Source organism: Bicyclus anynana, chromosome 18 (genome assembly GCF_947172395.1).
Source record: "Bicyclus anynana chromosome 18, ilBicAnyn1.1, whole genome shotgun sequence".
NCBI classification, from domain to species: domain Eukaryota; kingdom Metazoa; phylum Arthropoda; class Insecta; order Lepidoptera; family Nymphalidae; genus Bicyclus; species Bicyclus anynana.
Window position 1 is genome coordinate 6,350,689 of NC_069100.1, and position 5,000 is coordinate 6,355,688.

Here is a 5,000-nt window from a genome sequence, read left to right on the forward strand (position 1 = left end):
CAATGCCTCTAATCATTCGCTTTACCGGATGGGACTGTCGCTGTCGACGCCAGCTATCCTGAGGGAAACTTCGGACGGAACCAGCTACTAGATGGTTCGATTAGTCTTTCGCCCCTATACCCAGTTCCGACGATCGATTTGCACGTCAGAATCGCTACGGTCCTCCATCAGGGTTTCCCCTGACTTCGACCTGACCAGGCATAGTTCACCATCTTTCGGGTCCCAGCATCTGTGCTCGGAGCGCGCCTGCATTCACGGATTGGAAACGAGACGCCTCGGGAGTGCGGGAGGCCGACCGGGACCGGCGCTCCATCCTCCCTACGTTCACTTTCGTTGCGCCTTTCAGTTTTGTGACAAAGACAACTCAATGACTCGCACACATGCTAGACTCCTTGGTCCGTGTTTCAAGACGGGTCCTGCGAGTGCCCGAAAATGACTCATCGCAGACTGAGACGCGCACGGTCCGAGACGTCACGGCTGCGACAGCAGCGGCGCCGCGTCGCGGTCCGCGCTCAGGCAGGACCGCGACCTTCAGTGTGTACGGCGCGAGCTTGCGTCGGGCCGGACGCGCGCGAGGCGCGTGCGCGGTTCACTTCTATACCGTCCGACAGCCGGCCGGCCACCGTCGCGGTCCAGCGGAGGGCGCGAGCCCGCCGCTGGGCGAATCGGACGGCGCTCAAGCCGACGTCGAACGGGTCGCGATGCATTACTGAGAGAGAAGTGCACGACGCCGACGGTACTGGACGGACGCGACCCGTGCCGCGCCGCGGCACCCGCGAGGGGGCACGCGCGCGACATCGAGGCGCGCGCCCGCGCGCCGTCGGATGTCGATGAATCTCTCCGTTCGTTCATTCGAGTTTCGCAGGTTTACCCCTGAACGGTTTCACGTACTCTTGAACTCTCTCTTCAAAGTTCTTTTCAACTTTCCCTCACGGTACTTGTTCGCTATCGGTCTCGCGGTAATATTTAGCCTTAGATGGAGTTTACCACCCACTTAGGGCTGCACTCTCAAGCAACCCGACTCTGAGGAGCGTCCCTCTCGCCGCCTCGCTCCGTCGCTACGGGCCTGGCACCCTCTACGGGAAAGCGGCCCCGTTCAAGACGAACTTTGACGGGAGCGGCGACGGCGAGATAGCGGAACCTCCCGAACACCACATCTCCCGCGACCGTTAAAGCCGCGCGATTCAGTGCTGGGCTGATTCGCGTTCGCTCGCCGCTACTGACGAAATCCTGGTTAGTTTCTTTTCCTCCGCTTACTAATATGCTTAAATTCGGCGGGTGATCCTCCCTGATCTGAGGCCAACGATAAAAGTGGAGGCAGACGCGATATCCGTCGGCTCGACGGCGCCGTTCGCGCACGCGAGCGCGCTCCCCCGCCGCGAGGCGAGAGGGGCGCGCCGCGAGAGCGCACGGCGCCGCCGCGCGAGTCCGGACGTCGAGTCCGCCTACGCGTGCGCGTCAGCGGCACGCACGTACACGTGCGCGCGTACGTCGCCACAGATTCACCGTAAACGGAAGGGTCGGTGGGACGAGCGCGCACGGACGCACGCACACGCACACACGTGTGATATTTTTGAGCGGACCTGCGGAGCGCGTGCGCCGCCGCCGATCGAGAGACACTCTCGTCGAACGGCGCACGCACGCACTGCACCGGACGCGCCACGTGTCGCACTGTGTGGACAGTGTGGTGTGTGTATTTATGCAGCCGGCCCTCAGACAGGAGTGGTCCTGGATGTTTCTCCACGGACCGAAATGTACGTTCGAAATGTCGATGTTCAAATGTGTCCTGCAGTTCACACTATGACGCGCAGTTAACTGCGTTCTTCATCGACCCGCGAGCCAAGTGATCCACCGTCCAGGGTAATGGTTTTCGTTTTCTCGTTTTTTGTTGTGCACATGCGTTGTCGTTTTGTTGGGTGGTACGAGTGAGCGAGTGAGTGAGTGAGTGAGTGAGTGAGTGAGGTTAGATCGGTGCGTCTCTGACAACACGAGCACGCGCAAACGCAAACATGTGCGTACGCGGTACGTTAATGATCCTTCCGCAGGTTCCCCTACGGAAACCTTGTTACGACTTTTACTTCCTCTAAATGATCAAGTTTGGTCAACTTCCCAGCAACGCCGACGGCCGTGAAGCCACCGCGTGTCGGTCCGAAGACCTCACTAAATCATTCAATCGGTAGTAGCGACGGGCGGTGTGTACAAAGGGCAGGGACTTAATCATCGCGGGCTTATGACCCGCGATTACTAGGAATTCCTCGTTTATGGGGGATAATTGCAAACCCCAATCCCCAGCACGAAGGAGTTTCAACGGGTTGCCCGGGCCTCTAGGCCAGGGAGAACATGCTGATTCCTTCAGTGTAGCGCGCGTGCGGCCCAGGACATCTAAGGGCATCACAGACCTGTTATTGCTCAATCTCGTGCGCCTCGAAGACGCCGGTCCCTCTAAGAAGAACTTTAATACGCCGCCAGTGAGTTGCGCGACCGGAGTCGCGCACACCTAAATGACGACGCCTATTTAGCAGGCTAGAGTCTCGTTCGTTACCGGAATTAACCAGACAAATCGCTCCACCAACTAAGAACGGCCATGCACCACCACCCACCGAATCAAGAAAGAGCTGTTAATCTGTCAATCCTTCCGGTGTCCGGGCCTGGTGAGATTTCCCGTGTTGAGTCAAATTAAGCCGCAGGCTCCACTCCTGGTGGTGCCCTTCCGTCAATTCCTTTAAGTTTCAGCTTTGCAACCATACTCCCCCCGGAGTCCAAAATCTTTGGTTTCCCGGAAGCTGCCCGCCGAGCCATTGTAGTAACGTCGGCGGATCGCTAGATGACATATTTACGGTTAGAACTAGGGCGGTATCTAATCGCCTTCGAACCTCTAACTTTCGTTCTTGATTGATGAAAACACCTTTGGCAAATGCTTTCGCTGATGTTCGTCTTGCGACGATCCAAGAATTTCACCTCTAACGTCGCAATACGAATGCCCCCAGTTATCCCTATTAATCATTACCTCGGAGTTCTGAAAACCAACAAAATAGAACCGAGATCATATTCTATTATTCCATGCACGAAATATTCAAGCGGCATTTTGAGCCCGCTTTGAGCACTCTAATTTGTTCAAAGTAAAATTGTCGGCCCATCTCGACACTCAACGAAGAGCACCGCGATAGGATTTTGATATTGAACCGTCGCGTTAACGACGGCTCACCGACGATATGCTCCGCAGACGTGTCAGTATCACCGCGGATGCGGTGCACCGACAGCGCGGCGCACAAATGCAACTACGAGCTTTTTAACCGCAACAATTTTAGTATACGCTATTGGAGCTGGAATTACCGCGGCTGCTGGCACCAGACTTGCCCTCCAATTGTTCCTCGTTAAAATATTTAAAGTGTACTCATTCCGATTACGAGGCCTCGTAAGAGTCCCGTATCGTTATTTTTCGTCACTACCTCCCCGTGCCGGGAGTGGGTAATTTGCGCGCCTGCTGCCTTCCTTGGATGTGGTAGCCGTTTCTCAGGCTCCCTCTCCGGAATCGAACCCTGATTCCCCGTTACCCGTGACAACCATGGTAGTCGCAGAAACTACCATCGAAAGTTGATAAGGCAGACATTTGAAAGATGCGTCGCCGGTACTGGACCGTGCGATCGGCAAAAGTTATCCAGATTCATCAAAATTAACGACTTCGGACGCGAGGCCCTCCGTCGATTGGTTTTGATCTAATAAAAGCACTCGTCCCATCACTGGTCAGAGTTCTGATTGCATGTATTAGCTCTAGAATTACCACAGTTATCCAAGTAACCGAGTAAGATCTAAGGAACCAAAACTGATATATTGAGCCATTCGCGGTATCGCCTTAATACGGCTTGCACTGAGACATGCATGGCTTAATCTTTGAGACAAGCATATAACTACTGGCAGGATCAACCAGGGAGCAGATATTGATATTATTATCTAAGCTCTCTTCCCCCCGCCACACGACCCACAAACACACACCCACACTTCGTCCCCAACCCGGAAGCTCGACGGACACACGTCGCACGCGACAGGCGGGGGAGTGGGTGGTGGTGTGCGTGCGTGGCAGAGGGCCTCTGAAGCACGTGATCGCGCCACGGCTCCGGCGAACGGAGCGCGGCGCGGTGCCCGACATTGTGCAAGAAGAGCGTACACGACGCAATCTCACAGGACACGTCCTCCGACCGCACAGAAAAGTATGCCATTAGACACTCTCGCAGTGCTGTCGTCGGGTCCCAAAGAAACTTGAACGTTCTATGAACGAGACGTACATACCACACACGGCGCTCCACTGCTAGAGTGAAGCCGTAAGTGTTTTAACAGTGACTCTGCGGAAAACCACACGTGGGTCGTCGCCCGGAGTGTGAGAGACCGTCATCCAGACTCTCTGATTGCTCAATCAAGTTGGGAGTACACATTGTTCCAGGGCGACACACGATGCCGCCCCGCACACAGTAAATCAAGCTACCGACACCGTGGTTTGTGAATTTCTCGCCGTACGACGATTATACATACTACACGGGGTGTGGAAAAGCGTCAAACGCGATTCCGTCGGTTGCAACGCCGTTGTTTTTTTTTTTTTTGAACGTACGCGCGCGCACGCACCACGTTGTACATTCGTATATATACATACGTACACACACATATAAATTAATATATTAACATGTACGTACGTACACGTATATATTCAATTCAAACGTATCGCAAAAACACGATAACGCGCGCACACGCACAACACGCGCCGTGTCACGTCGACACCCGAGAAGAAAAGCGAGCGCCACCAGACTCTCACACAATCACCTCAAACGTCGACGCGCCACGACCCTGTCATAGTAGTAAACGCGCTGACGGCGCAATCTGTGTACATGTGTATGTGTTATTTTGAACGAATCAAAAAATCGAGCCGTTCGTTTATTGTGTGTCCCGAAAACGGGCCGGAAAAACATTTTCGACTACGAAAATGACTCGGAGGGGGGGGGGGGGGGGCG

The 5,000-nt window shown here is 54.8% G+C and overlaps 3 non-coding genes across 3 annotated transcripts in view; all 3 read right to left on the bottom strand.

Annotated features, from left to right (window-relative positions):
• Positions 1 to 1,302, bottom strand: part of LOC128199065 (large subunit ribosomal RNA) — a 3,923-nt gene extending 2,621 nt beyond the window's left edge. The window contains exon 1 of the ribosomal RNA XR_008251767.1: positions 1 to 1,302. This exon is cut by the window's left edge and continues 2,621 nt beyond it. This is a non-coding gene — a ribosomal RNA (large subunit ribosomal RNA).
• Positions 1,303 to 1,706: 404 nt separating this feature from the next.
• Positions 1,707 to 1,863, bottom strand: LOC128199114 (5.8S ribosomal RNA). The gene has a single exon (XR_008251791.1). It is a non-coding gene; the product is annotated as a 5.8S ribosomal RNA (ribosomal RNA).
• A 165-nt stretch (positions 1,864 to 2,028) lies between these two features.
• On the bottom strand, positions 2,029 to 3,931 carry LOC128199020 (small subunit ribosomal RNA). The gene has a single exon (XR_008251724.1). It is a non-coding gene; the product is annotated as a small subunit ribosomal RNA (ribosomal RNA).
• Positions 3,932 to 5,000: the final 1,069 nt, after the last annotated feature.